At 47.8% G+C, this 17,890-nt stretch overlaps 1 long non-coding RNA gene across 1 annotated transcript; it reads left to right on the forward strand.

Annotated features, from left to right (window-relative positions):
- The first annotated feature begins 1,530 nt into the window (after nt 1-1,530).
- Nucleotides 1,531-13,280, forward strand: LOC138920375 (uncharacterized). The gene is made up of 2 exons (XR_011431451.1): nt 1,531-1,658; nt 9,668-13,280. It is a non-coding gene; the product is annotated as an uncharacterized lncRNA (long non-coding RNA).
- Nucleotides 13,281-17,890: the final 4,610 nt, after the last annotated feature.

Raw genomic sequence — 17,890 nt, forward strand, 5'->3', positions numbered from 1 at the left:
TCTCTGATGGCGTTGACCGTGGCCCGCATGTCGGCAGTGCTGGTGGAGAGTTCCCAAATGAGCTTCTCTGTGTCCTGTGGGGGTGGTGGGAACATTTCCTTAGGAAAGACCTCCGGAGGGCAGGCCCCAGCACCTTGGCAAGGCATGGCCTCAGCCTCCACTGGGCCGGGGCCTTGGGCACTGCCGGTTGCCTCCCCTGCACCCATGTTTCACCTCTTTCCTACCCAGAGCACCCTGACTCTTCTGGCCGGCAGTGTGGGCAGCTGGGAAAGTACCACATTCGCTTCCTGCTTCCTCACGGTTAGGGTGGCCAGGCGTGCAACAGAAGCAGAAGTCGGAGTTCTTGGGAGGGGCTTCTGGGAAAGCTGCTTAAAAGTGGGCAGATGTCGCTGGGGCAGCCTGGACCCTTTCCCTCCCCTTTCCTCCCACTGGGCCCCGGGGTCATGCCACATGGGCAGCCACCCGTACCCGTGGTCTGACCAGAGCACATGGCACTGCTGAGAAGAGGGTGGAACACCATGAGGCCACCAGCCCAGCCAGCCTTACTTCCTTACCTCTGGACATTTCATTAGGTAAAAAAACAGAACCCTAATTTTTTTTAAGCCACTGCTCATGGGTTTCTATTACAATCAAATGCAGATTCTTATTGAAAGAATAGCCAAATGGAAGAATAACCCAAATAATTTTGAGGGGAATGAAATCTCAGACCCACTCTTTGTGATGTTTCTAGAAAAAGTCAAGATCTCCCACTCTGGACTGTCCACAGCCTACAACACCCTTCCCTGTCTGACAACCTGCCAGCCTCAGCTCCCAGCACCTCTGTGAGCACCTCTCCCCACGTGGGAGGCGCACAGTGTAGGGAAAAGTGCCCCGATGGAGAGGTCATGCAGACCCTGCAGTAATCTTGGCTCTGACATCTGAACAGTCCCGTATCGGAGATTCCTGCCTTGGGAAAAAGAGATCGTTGTTCTGAAGAGAAGGAAATGAGGCGACAACTATGTGGCGCCCAGCACCAGACCAGGCACAGAGTGGGCACTTACCAAATTGAACTTACCTTCCCCGATGCCTCCTCCCCGTCACGCAGCCAGAGGCTCTTCCATTTACACGCTTTATACAGGTCTTGTATATGTCACCATAGTCAAAACAGTGCAACACAAAAATATTCTAGCATTACATGCAAACTTTGAAATAATGTGACTCTCCCCCAGCTGAAAATTCTTCAAGAATCACCATTTCCAAAACGATGTTTTTAAGTTGCCAATTTAGCTGGTAAATAGTTATGCCCGCCATCCTTTACCACCACGCAGTGCCTGCCCAGTATGTGTTTGGGTGTCCTGCCTGACCCGCCAGACTAACCTTGAGGGCGACAAAACCAAACAGACGTAATAAAAGTACAGCAGAATCTCACGGCAGTGCCCAGGGCTCTGACGAAGGGGAAAGGGAGACCAAACAGGGGCGGGGCAGCGCTGAGGGCTGAGGAGGAGGCGGCTCACGAGTCTGGATGGTCTGGGAAGGCGTCTCGGAGAAGCTGACCTCTGAGGAGAGAACTGAACGATGGTCATGCGATGGTCGTGTCTGAGGGAAAGAGCTTCCAGGTGGAAGGGCCACAAGGACAAAGGCCTGAGAAGGAAACAACTTGGCGTGTCTGGCGGAGCTGGGTGAGGCTGAGGGGCTGAGCCTGCTCAGAGTGGGCTCAAGGGCGGGGGGCGGGGAGGCACACGGTGGATTCATTTGCCATATAACAGACCTCCCCCAAGTTGGGGATTTTGAACAAGCAAATGACCTAAAACATGGAACAATCACTCTGGCTCTTGGTGGGTCAGAGTGGGCACGAGGAGCCCATGTGGGAGCCACTGGAGTGTCCAGGCCAGAGGGATGAGAGTGGGCAGGGGAGGCTGGAGAGGCTGTGGCGGGGATGCATCTGGTGACGGAAGAGGTGCTTGAGCAATGCCTGGCACTAGGAGAAGACTCGCAGGAGCAGGGTTAGGGGCGTCAGGAATTCGGTTTGACCAGGTCATGTCTGAGATGCCTGAGGAGGTCCAGTGAGGTTTCAGGGAGGCAGCTGTAGGTGCAGGACTGGCGCTCAGGACAGACATCTAGGCTGGAGATAAACTTTGGGGTCATCAGCACATATGGGGTTCTTAAAGCTAAGGGACTGAGAGAGATTGCTTACAGAGAGAGTGTAGACTGAGGGCAAGCTGAGCCACAGGCCAGGCGGGTGTGTCCAGATACATAGATCTGACAGCGTGGAGGAGCACAGAGAAGTGGCCGGGTGAGCAGCAGAAGGTCGGACAGCCAGGAAAGGCTGAGCCCGGAGGTTAATTCTCTCCAGTCCAGAAAGTGTGCCTGGGATGGGAATGCACGACTTCCAAGGTGCTGGCGCACTGGGGCAAGAGGGAAAGAGGCCAAGAAGGAGCAGGCCAGTGATCTCATTTGTACCCTTCGCCCTCTTGGGTCTTTTAAGATTCTTGGTGTTTTGAGTTTTTCATATTAGTTTGGTTGTTTCTTAGCTTCCAAGAAACTTTACAGTTCTGTATTATACAGGAAATATTGAAATTCTACAAATTGTGGACTTTTTTTTTACCCTTGTATAATGATCTATTGTCTGATAAATAAAGGTTAAAAGATGTGTTTTCTGATAAGCATTTTAGGCTTTACAGAGAGAACAGAGCCACGAATACAAAAACAAAAATTTAACAGTTTGCAGCATTGTATTCATTACCTTGCATGTGTCATTTTTATTTCTGTTTTTATAAGGAACAGGTGATGCAGCAAAAATATTTTTTAGTGGGATAATAACTCCCATGGAGAAGTTCACAAAAGAACAAGCTTGCTTATTTCCCTCGACCCTGAGTCTCATTTGAAATACACCTGGATTCTCCAGGGCGTGGAGTGGTGGTCTTCTCGACCCCTCAGTGAACATGCCATCAAACTTCAGCCTCAAACACTCCTATACCTTTCACAGGACCAAGATGCTCATGGTTGGCAAATACCTGCTGGTCAAACCAAAGCTTTTGTGAGCAGCAGGGGCATCAAGTCACTGAGCGGGGCCTCTGTCCTGCTCACCACCGGACACTCGGTGTCCAGCACGCAGGGGCACCCGATAGACACAAACGCCCCAATGAACGACTGACAAAAGTGCGTGCTTCCTTTACCAATGATGCCATATGTTTGCCAGAGTTTGATAAGCCCAATTTTTCAAAATATTCTTTAAGTTTTAAAACAGCTTTATTGGGTATAATTGACATGCAAAAACCATACAATTTGATAAGTTTTGAAACTTATTTGATGTTTCCAAGCCATCACCACAATCAAAACAGGGAACATATCTATCACCCCCAAAAGTCTCCTGGCACCTTCTGTAATTTCCCCCTCCTCCCTGGTCCTCAACGTCCCCTCCCCAAGCAATCATTCCCCTCTCTCTAATTGCATATTAGTTTGCATTTTCCAGAATTGTATACAAAAGGAATCATACTCCTTTTTGGTCTGGCTTCTTTCGCACAGCAATTTTCAGATTCCTTCATGGGCGGTTGTGTGTATCAATTCATGTCCATTCATCTGGACATCTGGGCTGTTTCCAGTTTTTGTCTATTATAAATAAAGCTGCTATGAACATTTGTGTATAATCTTTATATGCACACATATTTCCTTTTCTGCTGGGTTTTGAAACCTAGGAGTGGAATGACTGGATCATATGTTTAACTTTTTAAAAAACTGCCAATCTGTGTTCCAAAGCATCTGTGCCATGTTACCTTCCCACCAGCAGCGTCCCAGAGTTCCAGTGCTCCGCATCCTCAGGGGTGTTGTGGTACCTTACTGTGGTTTTCATCTGCATTTCCCTAGGGACTAGTGATGCTGAAAAATCTTTTCCTGTGCTATTTGCCATCTGTATAGTGTCTTTGGTGAAGAGTGTGCAAATTCATTGCGTATTTTTGAGTTGTGTGTCTTCTCAATGTTGAATTTTGAGAGTTCTTTGTATATTCTTTATCTTTTATCAGGTATGTACTTTACAAAGATTTTTTTCTCCTATGTTTTCTTCTACAAGTCGTACAGTTTTAGATGTTATATATAGGTCTATGACCTATACAGAGTTAAATTTTGCATATAGTGTGAGGAATGGATGCAGGTCCATTTCTTTCTTTTTCCCTTTTTTTTTTTGCAATTTTTCTTTCCAGTTGTCCCAGCACCATCTGTTGAACAGGCTTTCCTTTCTGCACTACTTTGCCTTTGCAGTTTTGTCAAAACTCAGTGTCCATATGTGTGTGGATGTACTTCTAGACCCTGCATTCTGTTCCACTGATGTATTTGTCTATCTTTAAGCCAACACCATCACTTTGTAATAATTCTTGAAATCAGGTAGTGTTAGCTCTTTTACTTTGTTTTCAAATCGTTTTGGTTATTCTAGAGCACTTGCCTCACCACATGCGCTTTAGAATCATCTTGTCAATTAAAAAAAACTCTGCTGGGATGTCAATTGTGACCGCGTTAAATCTGTAGAACAATTTGGGGAGAACAGACATCTCAACAATATTGTCTTTCTATTGTAGATAGTATTTATCTCTTCATGTACTTAGGTCTTCTTTATTTCTCTCAGCAATATTTAATAGTTCTCAGGGGACAGATATTACACTGTAAGATTTATCACAAAAATCTTTTGTAAGATTTATCCATAAAGCATTTCATGTTTTTGGTGTTATTGTAAATGATGCTTTTAAGTTTTTCATTTTTAACGGTTTGTTGCTATTTAGAAATACAATTGATTTTTGTACATTGATCTTGTATCTTTCAACATTGCTAAACTCACCTATTTGTTCTACTAGCTTGTAGATTCCATCAGAGTTTTTACAGAGATGACGAGGCCGTCTATAAATAAAGACAGTTTTGCTTCTTCCTTGGAAAAATCAGAGAATCTGAGATATTTTTAGATTGCTGAGCTTTTATCAAAATAGGTTTTTCCAAAATTTTTTCTGTCTATTGAGATGATCATATGGTTTGTCTTTTTTATTTCGTTATTATGGTGAATTCTATTGATTGCTTTCTGAAGGTTAAGCCAACCGCATGTTACTGGGGTGAAAATGTGTTACACTTTCATGTACATTTGGATCTGATCTGCAAAGTTTTTAGGAGAATTCTTGCATCACTGTTCATAAGGGAGATTGGTTATGATTTTCTTGGCCTGGTTTTGATTTCAGGGTCATGCTGGTCTTAGAGAGTGAGTTGGGATGCATTCCCATTTCCTCAGTTTTCTGGAAGTTTGTGTACATTTGGTATGGCTTCTTCCTTAAACGTTTGGTAGAATCCACCAGTGAGCATATCTGGGCCTGGAGTTTTCACTGTGGGAAAGTTTTTAACTACAAATTTAACTTCTTTAATAGAGAAATGGCTATTTTTGTAACTGATTTCTCCTTGGGGAAACCTTGTTAGTTTGCACCCTTCACAGAATTTAATCTAAGTTGGGGAATTTATTGGCTTAAAGTTGTTCACAACAGTCCCTCTATCTGTTGGAGCCACTCCTCAGAAACAGAGGCAGATGGTGATGACACCACACACACCAAGGGGGTGAAAAGGGCTGTCACTCACATAATGATGCTTTCTGGCAGAAAGCGGGGCGGGGGCGGGGAGGGGCAGCTCCAGGCAAGTCTGAAAACGGCCTGAGAGAGCAGGGCAAGCGGACTGGTCTGGAGGTTTTTTGGTGGTTATGAGGGGCTGGGTTGAAGGTTCCCACACACAGCCTGGTTTGAACTTCCCGCAGGTGCCAAAGGAGAGGGCACCTGGGCTTGCTTAGCAGCTTTCCCAGAGGTGGAACAGACGGGGAAGAGGCAGAAGCGAGGCTCCAAGCTGTCAGCAGCCAAACACCAAACATGGAGTCTGACTCTTTATGACATTATATTTTTAACGTCTGTAGAATTTGTAGTGAAGTCCCTTCTCATTCCTCATCTTGGCAAATTGTGTTTTTTCTCTCTCTCTCTCTCTCTCTTTTCCCCTGAGCAGTCTGGCTAGAGGTTCAATTCTATTGATCTTCTCAAAGAGCTAGTTTTTGGTTTCATGGATTCTCTTGTTTTTGGTTCTTGATCCCGTTGTTCCTGCTTTGATCTGTATTATTCCCTTTATTCTGCTTGCTTGGGTTTAATTTGCTCTTCTTTTTCGCCCTTTCTTAAGGTGGAAGCTGAGGTCAGTAATTTCAAATCTTTATTTTATAATTTAAATTTCCCACCACATCCTGCTTTAGTGGCATCCCATAATTCTGATGTGTTGTGTTTTCATTTTCCTCCAGCACAAAGTAACTTCTAATTCCCTTTTGGTTTCTTCTTTGATCTATGGGTTATTTAGAATGTCTTATTTATTTCCAAATAATTGGAGATTTTCCAGAAATCTTACGTTATTGATTTCTAATTTAATTCCACTGTGGTCAGAGGACACACTTTGTACGATTTGAATCCTTTTAAATCTGTTGAGCTTGTTTTATGGTCCGTATTGGCAAGCTGTGTGCACTTGAGAAGAATGCGTGCTCTGCTGGTGTTGGGTGGAAGGGTCTATAAATGTCAGGCAGGTCTGGTTAATAATATTCAAGTCTTGTATATGTTTGCTGAATCCTGCCTACTTGTTCTATCAATTATTGAGAGATTGATATTGAAAATTATGAACTTGTTTTTTTTTTTTTTTAGGAAGATTAGCCCTGAGCTAACTACTGCCAATCCTCTTCTTTTTGCTGAGGAAGGCTGGCCCTGAGCTAACATCCATGCCCATCTTCCTCTACTCATGTCCGCACCCGGGATCTGAACCAGCGAACCCCAGGCCGCCAAGAAGCGGAATGTGCGAACTTAACCACTGTGCCACCAGGTCAGCCCCCTGGACTTGTCTATTTCTAGAGTAGTTCTATCTGTTTGGCTTTATACATTTTGAGGCCTCCTTATTAGATGCATAGACATCTCAGACTGTTGTTACTCTCTTGATTAATCGACCCCTTTATCAAAATAAGATGACCTTCTATACCCCTGGTAATAGCATTTGGTCTGAAATTTGCTTTGCCTGGTGTTAATAGTCATTCTAGAGTCTTTTGATTCATGTTGGCATGACACGTCTTTTTCTATTCTTTTATTTTTAACCTATTTATATCTTTATATTTAAAGTGCAATTATCATAGGCAGCATACAGTTGGGTCTCGATTTTTTTCATTCTGACAAACACCTTTTTAATTGGGGTAGTCAGACTATTTCAATTTAATGTGATTATTGACATGGCTAGATGTGAGTTTTATCATCTTGCTATTTGTCCAATCTGTTTTTTGTTCCATTTCTCCTCTTTTTCTACCTCCTTTAGGATTACTTGAGTATTTTTTATGATTCCATTTTATCTCCACTGCTGGCCTATTAGCTGTAACTTTTTCTTTGTTATTTTAGTGGTTGCCTCAGGGCTGACACGTCTTGAACTTGTCACAGTCTACCTTCAAGTGTTATTACACCCCTTCCCAGAGAGGATAAACCCGTTTAAGAGTGTACTTCCATTTTGCCCTCCAGCCTTCATGCTACTATTGGCACACAGTCTACTTTTACATGTTGTAGACCCCACAATATCTTTTGCTATTTTTTAAGCAGTCAGTTATCTTTCAGAGAGATTTAAAAAATATGAAGACAATTTTATACGGTTATGCATTTAGTTGCCATTTCTGCTGCTTTTCATTCCTTTGTGTTGATCCAGATCTTCCTTCTGCCCAAAGGACTTACTTTAACATTTCTGTAGCCTGGGCCTGCCCGTGATGAATTCTTTCAGCTTTTGTATGTCTGAAGACATTTTTATTTTGCCTTCACTTTTGAAAGATATTTTCACTGGATATAGAATTCTAGGTTGACTTTTTTTTTTAATTAATACTTTTAAGAGTTTGCTCCACTGTCTTCTTGATTAGATGGTTTCCAGTAAGAATCTGACATCATTCTTATTTTCGTTCTTTTGTACATAACATAACTTCTTTTCCTCTGGCTGCTTTTAAGATTTCCTCTTTATCGCTGCTTTTCAGCAACTGAGTATGATGGGTTTTGGTATAGTTTTAACCATATTTCCTGTGCTTGGGGTTTGTCAAACTTCTTTGATTTGGGTTTATAGTTTTCACCAAGTTTGGAGAATTTGAGGTCATTACTTCTTCAAATACTTTTTCTGTCTCTCCCCCACCTTATCATTTCCTCAGGGATTCCAATTACCCAGATGTTGAGACACCTGAAGTTGTTCCACAGCTCACTACCACTGTTTTAAAAAAGATTCTTCTTCCTTTCTGTGTTTCATTTTGTATCACTCCTATTACTACACCTCCAAGCTTTTCTGCTCAATGTCTAACCTGCTGGTAGTCTTATCCAGGGCATTTTTCATGACATTGTAGTTTTCATCTCTAGAAATTCAATTTGAATCTTTCTTTGTATCTTCCATGTCTCTAACCTTTTGAAATATGGAATACAATTATAATAATTTTTAATATCTTTGCTAATTCTAACATCTGTCTCAGTTCTGATTTGATTTTGATTGGTTGGCTATTGTTTTCATTATGGGCCATATTTTTCTGCTTCTTTGCCTGCCTGGCAATCTTTGATTGGATGGCAGACATTCTGAATTTTACCGTGTTGGATGCTGTATATTTCTGTATTCCTATAAATGTTCAATTTTGTTCTGGGGTACAGCTAAGTTACTTGGAAAGAGTTTGATCCTTTCAGTTCTTGCTTTCATTATTTCTTAGACATGTCTGGAGCTGTGCTCAGTCTGGTCTATGACTTTCTGAGTGCCCCTCCCTGTGTCCCAGGATTTATGAGTTTTCCAGTCTTGTTAGTGGGAACAGGCATTATTCCCGGTCCTGACTGAGCTCGGGCACTGTTCCCTCCGTCCTTCCTCTGCTCCCGCCCCGACTGGAGGTGGTTTCCTCTCAAACATGTGCTGACCAGTTCTCTGCTGAATACTCGTGGGACCCTCTGCAGATTTCTGGGCTCTCTGTTTGGGCAGCGCTCTCTTCTCTGGACTCTGTCCTGTGCACTCTGCCCACCTTGACCTCCCCAGAATCTCAGCTCCATCTCCTGAACTCAAGGAATCTGTCAGACTTTGCTTGGGTTTGCTCTTTCTGCCCCATGGCCTCAAAACTCTCTCAAGGAGGTGAACTAGGGCAATGCAGGGCTCACCTTATCTATACCCTGTCTCTCAGGGATTATTGTCTTCATTGACTGAGGTACAGGGTCTCGAAAACTGTGGTTTCATGTATTTTTCTGCTTATTTTGTTGGTGTTTCAGAAAGAGAATAAATTCAGATCCTGTTATTCCATCTTGGCCAGACAAGGAAGTAACAAACCCAATTTTAACAACCATTATTTGGTATTGAGAAGATCTACAAAAGTCAGCTGTGGGGGACACAGATATTCTGCCCAGATCTCCCTCTCCAGGGAGGACTCACTTCCTGCCGTCGTATGACCAGCCTCCAGCTGTCATACCCTCCAGGGTTACCCTCAGCTGTGCCCTTCTCAGAGCAGCCCACGTGCAGTGGCTGAGCAAGAGGACCTGCAATAGCCTGGCCATTCCAGCGTGACGTGGGGTGCTCTGACGGACAGCGTTGGCCCAGAGTCCCCACCTGGACCAGGCCTGCATTGTAGTTTGCCTTCCCTTCTGTTTCATCTGCTTCTTCCCCTTTCCTTTCACAGGTGTCAATCTTGGATATCTTGTACCCAAAACTCTGTCTCAGCTTCTGCTTCCAGAGAACCCAACGTACAGTATGGACTCTGAGGTGCTAGTGTGGCCCAGAGATCAGCGCCCAGCACACACTGGCCATTCTGCAGATGCCCCTTCTCTACAAGACCTGGAAGCTCACCACTAGAATTTGTTTCTCAAAGACCATCAAGTCTTCAGCGTGTGTGTAACTTAGAAAATTTTGTTCTTTTGACAAAATGTATCCAGAGGTTAATTCCTAAAACCTATGTTGCTGGCAGAAAAGTCATGAAATGAAGAAAATAGGCCATAGAAGTTAGGACACATCTTACTTCTTCATCTTATAAGACGGTAAATGATGTGGCCATTCACCTACTGTTCTGAGAAGCCCTTAAGGCAATCAGAATCCACCCATTTCTCAAGGTACACATTTTAAAACTTGACATGTTTCGGACTTAAGGAGAGTCAGTCTCCGGAGCATTTCTCCCTCGTGATTAAACACCGCCTCTGTCAGTCTAGTGCCCTGAAGAGAAAACTGTTTGAGCTGAAATCAAACCTTGCGCTGCTGTCTACGCAGGGAAAGGACGGGAGCCAGGGCCCGTACCTGCCGCCTGGGCCAAGTGCTCAGATCTCTGCAGCACGAGCTGAGCATCCTCAGCAGAGTTCTCTCTCCTCTCGGCATAGGCATCAGAAGGCTTGGCCATCTGGTGAGACTTGTGGTCCCAAAGGGCTTGCACATCCCACATACTGGTTCTTCATCACACAGGCACATCTTATGGACAGAAGAAAAGTCAATGGCACTCGTTCCCCTACACACTCGGGACCTGCCCTGCCCCACGCAGGGGACGTGCCAAAGGTGTTTTTAAGCAGGTATCAAAAGTGACTGGCTCAGGAGGCCCTGGCGTGTGGAGGACAGAGGTGACGGCAGTACCTGGTACTTGAGTGGTGACTTAGCAAGCACATCCGCATTTGGTATTTCATGGAATGCTCACAACGACCCTTTAATTTAGATAGAATTGTGCCCTTTTTAAGGGGAAGAATGCTGAGATGGCTCCAAGGTGTTAAGTGACTTGTCCAAGGACACACTGCCAGGAAGGGACAGCATTGGGATCGGAAGACGAGGGCTTTTCCGCTCTGCCAAGCCACAGCCTGATAGGGCTCCTGTGAGGACTGAATATCGTGATGTGTGCCACATGCCTGGTGTGGTACGTGACAGTCAGTGGACATCACCCTCATGCGAGCTATTGATAATATTATAAGGACCCCGACAAAGCTGACCCCACTACAGGCTCATGATAAGCTGGGCATGGAGCTGGGCAGTGGCATAGCAGTTAAGTTCACACTCTGCTTCAGCAGCCTGAGGTTTGCCGGTTAGGATCCTGGGTGCAGACCTACACACTGCTCATCAAGCCATGCTGTGGTAGGCATCCCACACATAAAATAGAGGAAGATGGGCATGGATGTTAGCCCAGGGCCAATCTTCCTCAAAAAAACAAAAAGAAGAAAAAAGATAAGCTGCGTGCATCTCAGATGGAAGTGGTCAGGAGGAGCTTCCCCACCCTGCCAGTCCCTCACTTCCCTATTTGGCTTGTGGGAGCCTTGGAACAAACACTTGTGTCCTGGAAGGGAGGTAACTGCTGAGGATGAGACAGAACCACTGAGAATTTGTGGCAACAAAACCAGTTTTTAAAGGCAGCATCTAAACGGGAATACCGACCGTCATCCTGTTCTCCTGAGTCCTCTTAGTGGCCTGAGCTAGCATGCCCCAACATACCACTCTGTCCTAGAGGGAGGAGGGCAGCTAGAAGGAACAGAGCAGACGCCGGCAGAGCTCGGAGCAGCCCAGGAGACTGGCTGAGGGTGGAGAATCTTAGGGAGACCCTGTGCCGTGAGGACAGACCCTGACATTCTGCACTGAAGAGCCAGGAGCCCGGGAGCTATGAAACCCTGCATGGGAGGCACGTCTATGCTTCAGGAGTGGCTGCAGAGCTTCAAGCTAGAGACAAATTATGAAGACTCGAGAATACTTTTGTGTGTGTGTGTGTGAGGAAGATTGGCCCTGAGCTAACATCTGTTGCTAATCTTCCTCTTTTTGCTTAAGGAAGATTGTCGCTGAGCTAACATCTGTGCCAATCTTCCTCTATTTTATGTGGGATGCTGCCACATCATGGCTTGACAAGCAGAACTAGGTCTGCACCCAGGATCTGAACCTGCGCACCCCAGGCTGCTGAAGTGGAGTGTGCAAACTTAACCACTACACCACTGGGCCAGCCCCAAGACTTGGGAATATTTTTTTTTTTTTGAGGAAGATTAGCCCTGAGCTAACTGCTGCCAATCCTCCTCCTTTTGCTGAGGAAGACTGGCCCTGAGTTAACATCTGTGCCCATCTTCCTCTACTTTATATGTGGAACACCTACCACAGCATGGCGTGCCAAGCAGTGCCATATCTGCACCCAGGATCCGAACCGGTGAACCTTGGGCTGCCGAAGCAGAGCGTGTGCACTTAACCGCTGTGCCACCGGCTGGCCCGACTTGGGAATACTTTTGACCTCCTCCAAAGAAATCTCCAACTTCATTCCTACCTGACCATTAACAAAGCAGCCTAAACCTGGGGGTTGGTGCTACGTGATCTGTGAGACATGGAAACCTCTGCCTCTCCAGGGTTGCTGGGGGATCAGCTGGGCTCAGCTTGTGAATGGGCTTTGTCAACAGAAAAGACTTAAAGCTGGAGCGGTGCTATATCAGATTCATAGCTGAGTTAGATCTGACACGGGTCATCCTAAAGTCAGCGCCAAAGGGGAAGATTATTTACGGCAAATTACCTTTGAAGATCCCTTAGCGGAGGACTACGGGATTAGAGTACACATGGTTTCACATAAATCACGCTGTAGACATGTGCACATAAGCATCACACAGAAGATGACACAGGGTCACATGACGTACCGTGTGGAACACTCATGCTGAAGATCAAACATCAGAATCATAGGCAGCTCTCTAAACTGTTCAGTCCCAATAGGAATGTGGAACCAACAGACGTAACAGCAGATTCGCTGGTCCCATCTTACCCCACCCTCTCTCCCTGGGATGACCAAGGGAAACTAAATTCTCATAAATCTGAATATGATGCTACTTTGCTGTTACTGTTTGAGCCCCTCTATCTGAGGTCCCTTAAATCCTGCTGTGGGCTGCATGGCTGAATACCACACACACAAGTACACACATGCACACACACACCGCACCACACACACACACAAAACCCTGGGCTCCACCACTAAGAAGAAGGAATGAAGTAAACACTCATGTGTGCATTTATATGGAAAGTAATCCTCTGAGCAAACTCCTGAGCAAATACCTTGGTTTCAGCTATAAGGTTGCTGAGTAATTTGGCAGATTGGGTGGGTAGGCAAGAATAACATGAAATAAAACGTGTAGTGGAGTACCAGGTTCATGCTTTCTCCACGCTGCTCACACATTTGGGCAAGCTGGTCCTGCTCCTTCGTGTGAAGTGTCTCAACTTCCTCCTTAAACTTCTCCAGTATGTTTTCAGCGAGGATGTTCCTCTGCAATCCATTCGTTCTCCTGCCCCTCAAATAAATGACCTAAAACACAGAGATGGCACTAGCTGATGGCAAATTCTCTGGGCCAACGGTGACATTGTCATGGGGGAAGGACAGGGTACCTCCCCTCCTGCCTGCATACACACCATCCAGCGGAGGAGGGAACACACACCCACCTGAGCGAGTGCAGAGAGGGCTTGCAAAGGAAGAGGCATCCAAACACTCCTCACCCTACAGCTGCCCCTCCTGCCCAAAGGCCCCTGGCCTGGGCTGGAGTGTGCATGCTGTCGCGGTCTGCGGGAACAGGTGCCACTGACTGCATCAGGTGAAACGGGAACCTGTCTTCTTGCACTTGGTGTGTCTTGGTTAGCACCCGCTCTGTCTTCTGGGAAGCCCAGCCCATGGGGAAGATGGCCGCTCACAGACGACTGTGCGCCTGGATGCGCAGGGGGCCCCAGAGAAGGAAGGGCTAAGCCTCCTTGGGGCGACGGACGAGATCAGGCCTGGGGTCTCAAGAAGACAATGCCTAAACTAGACACTGAGGATCAAATGGACCAACCACGTCTTTTGTTTTCTGTATTTCTGGTGCTCTGGCATCTGGGGCCTTGCAGACCCTGGAGGGATGGCCCCTCACGGGGCTAGCCAATGCTGGACAGAGTAAAAGACTCACCTGGGTATGTACCTTTCAGATGCAAACCCACCCATCCAGAGCCCTAATCCCCCAGGGCAGGTGCCAGACAACTCTGACGGCCCCTCGGCCCCAGAGCACGCTGAATTATTCAAGCTGGCCAGTCTGAGCCCTGCTCACTCTGCCTCACCTGTTCCTTCCCGAGGAGCCACAGTCAAGGCTCTTGCCCACAGTCCTGCGACCTCCTGATGCACCCTGGTGCTTCCCCGTGTGGCTCCTGTGACATGGTGTGCCCCCTCCTCTTGGGATCTATGAGAAACAAACTGTCTTTCACTGGCAGTTGTCTCTTGATCTGTTGGCCTCATCATACCCAAATAATAATAAAACCTAGATTTGAAAACACAAGAAAAACAGACAACACCAGATGCTACCCTGAGTTACCATCGTAGTCCACTCATCTGGCAATAACCTTTAAATCCGCTTAACAAACCTTTATTAAGTGCCTACCATGCTAGGGACGGGACAATGAGCAGGGCAGACACACCCGGTCCGGCCCTCAGAGCCTTATCAGCTGGAGAGGGAAATAGATGCCAAACAACCGTGATGCTAGCACCATCCTAGACCTCCAACCAGACAGTTACTCTAAACCCTCCATGGACCCAGGTGTCTTTTCCGTCTGTGCCACTTTGGGGTCAGGGTGAGTGAATAACTGTAGATGTTTGTTACTTACTGTGTGGAGAAAGCATGGTAAGTAAGCCAGGAGTCTGAATGGAAAGATCCAAATTCACGCTCCAGCTTTGTGAAACTGGGGACTATCCAGTATCTATTACGAAGAGAAAGGATAAAGAAATAGGTGTGTGTGTACAGTGGAATACCACACAGTAATAAGAAGAGGACCTATTGGTACATACAACAACATGAATGAGTTTCAGAGAAATTATGCTGAGTGGAAGAAACTAGTCACAAATAATATTACATGATTCCACTTATATAATTTAGGCAAAACTAACCCACAGTGAGAGAAGTCACAATGGTCTCCTGTGTGTGTGTGGGGGAGGTATCACTGACTGGGAAGCTTGTGGGGTGAAGGAATGTTCTAGATCTTGAACTGGGTGGGGCTTATATGGAGATACACATACATAACTTATTGGGATAAAGAACGCTTCAGAGGTGTGCGCCTCACAACCTTACTGTAGGTATTCCTACCTCAAGGGAAAAGCAGCTGGAGAACCCGAGCATTGCGGCTTGACTCGTCCTTGGTTTCCTTGGTCGCCTTGGTTTCCTCATCTGTGGAACGGGGATCTAGTCCCTTCGTAATTCCTTAGACTCTGTCCGGGAACGCTTACTACCGTTATTCTTAAAGTGATTGTTCTGTTCCTTCTTTGGAAAAAGTGCCTACATAAACTTTCATGGAGGTCCCGTAATGCCAAATAAAGAGAGATTATCTTGCCCGTAACCCCAGCACGCTAAATGCTAGCATCTTTTTCGAGATTGTCCTCTCTGGACCAAGGAGCGAGATGCTTGGCCAGTGCGCCCTTCCCATGGGGGACCCCCTGCAGGAATTTCCTGGTCCCTCTGGAATGAGAAAGAACTGGACTTGAGAGCCAGCGACCCCAGTTTGAACGCAGCCAGCACTCACTACCAAGCACCAGTGGTGTGTTCTTCTCCTCCAGAATTCAGGGGCATGGACGCTCCATGGAAAACGAGCTGGCTGGACCCCCAACACCAGCCCCTGGGATCTGGGCCTTTGTTTCTTTTCAAACAGAACTGAAGAGCCTTGAAATGTCCCAGATGGCCAGTCCCCCGCCGCCCCTACCCCCAGGCCCCTGCGTCTGCTCCATCACTCCGAAGCTCCTCCCTCCCTCTCCACAGGCACCTGGTGGGAATGCCTGGCCCCCTCACCTCTGGCTCCATGTCCTGTATCTCCTGTCAAGTCAGATGCTCAGCTGCACCTGCTCAGTCACACCGTCCCCGGGAACTGCACCGGCACAGCCCAGCCACCCCCAAACCCCAGCTCCACTAAGGCCTCCAGCACACCTCCCGTGCCATTCGCATTTCCTCAGTCAGCAGGGCCTCGTGTCTGCCTCGGGAGGGAAAGCCCGAGGGCGGCCTCCTCTTAGAGACCCGGCAGTCCCAGGGTTCTGTCATCTCAGGTGCTGGCACAAGCAGAGGTTTAAGTGTGCTGTTCACAGTCGCGCTGGAGAGACTGAAGGCAGGATGAAGCCCCCCGAGGGGGACAGCAGGGGCTTGAGCTAAATGCAGCCTTGAGAGGAGGGGGCACCAGTGATGTCCACACTGATGGGTGAGGAAACAGGCAGACAGAGCATGTTGTTTGAACTATGGAGAACAGCCTAGACAAAGTTAGAACAGGTGGCCTCCGGGAGTGGGCCTGGCGGGAGGCAGAGCAGCGGGCACGGCTCTTCATGCCACACGCTTCTCTAGGGCTCTCCCCTTAACCTGCATGTGTTATTCTGATGTCATTTTAAAATAAGTACACAAATAAATGAAAATTCCAGGGTGAAAAATGAAAAGCGTAAATAAATCTGGTGCTTGTGAACTGAGCCCCCAGGGCCCCCGCAGGCCGCTCATCACCTGTCTCTCTGATCGGCTGCCCTCTGTGCCTACTGATGTGGGTCCCTGCGCGCTTCCCTTCTCCTCAACCTACTCAGTCTGTACTTCCTCCCTTCCTTCCACAAGTACCCAAAGGACCTGGAGAAACACCCAGCTTGGTTCCCACGTCCCAGCTAGGGGACACACTGCACAGGTCACTGCACAGACAGGTCGTCGAGATGAGGTGATGCAGCCAGGGGCGCCCTCTCGAGGCTTACATGACACTATGACCCCTTCCAGGTGAAACTTTTCTCCCCGTGGTGTACAGCACAAAACACAAAGCTCTCTGCATGACCCCTTCAACCTGTCCCAACCTGCCCTCCTGGGGACACTCAAGTGCTCTGCCTCTCCCACCACCCTCCACTGAAGGTCACCTCCTGACCAGCCCTCAGTGCCTCTGGTCGCAGGTCCCTTTCCTGGGCCCTGGCGTCTGCTACCCTCTCTTCATGGAATGCTCCCTCATCCGTGTCTGCCCTGCTCTGCAGACTCTCCCCAGCTGTCACGTCCTCTGAAGCCTCCATGTCTCCACTGGGGGATGTCTCATAGTATGCAGGGCCACTCACTCCTGCAGGGATGAGAGACGTCTCTGCATCTCTGGTCCTGGCAGAGTGAGGAGGCCCTGGCAGGCGTGAATCCATGCTCCCCTACCCCTCACGTACTGAGTAGGGGAAACATTCCTTCTCGGTACTGACATACAGTACAGTACGTTCTCACTCACATACTCGGTAAGGGAAACGTTCTTTCTCTCTTGGCGGTTCTGTTGGAACCTACTCTCTAACACTGAGCCACAACGCATGTCCTTCTGTAGACCCTACTCGGGTCCCACCGTGTCTTAAGCCTGCCCCCCCGCCCCACCACGATGGCCCTCCGAAGGTGTGGTTCTGGCCAGCCAGCCTTCGTTCTGCAGGGTGGACATCCCCAGTTCTTCCGTGGGGCAGGTCCTGAGGAGCGCTGGCCAGAGAGAAAGCTGCCGCCTCAGTGCCGAGGGGCCCAGACCCCCCTCGCCTTCCTGCACACGGGGCAGCAGAACTGCCCGCCGGCAGGGCTGCAGCTCTGGTCACCGAGCTCAGCTCCAGGCACTGCTTGCAGAAGTTGTGGGGGCAGGAGAGGAGCAGCACAGGGCGAGAACAGCTCCGCGCACACAGGGCGGCACAGCCCCGGGCCCAGCACCTCCACGGCTGCCCCGCGGGCACCTGCTGGCTTCTAGAACAGGTGCAGAATACGCTGGGAGACAGGTCACACAGACGTGGCCAGGCTTCCTCGGAGGACAAAGAGGCCCGGGAAGCTCCACAGATGCCCGGGGCACCTGGACGTGCTGAGGGGGTGGCAAACTGTGGCCCTCCAGCTGAATGCAGCCTGCAGCTTCCTTCGGTACAGCTCATGAGCACAGGGGGTTTGGACGGTTTTTTTTGAAGAAGGTCACA

Source organism: Equus caballus, chromosome 23, assembly GCF_041296265.1.
Source record: "Equus caballus isolate H_3958 breed thoroughbred chromosome 23, TB-T2T, whole genome shotgun sequence".
NCBI classification, from domain to species: Eukaryota; Metazoa; Chordata; class Mammalia; order Perissodactyla; family Equidae; genus Equus; species Equus caballus.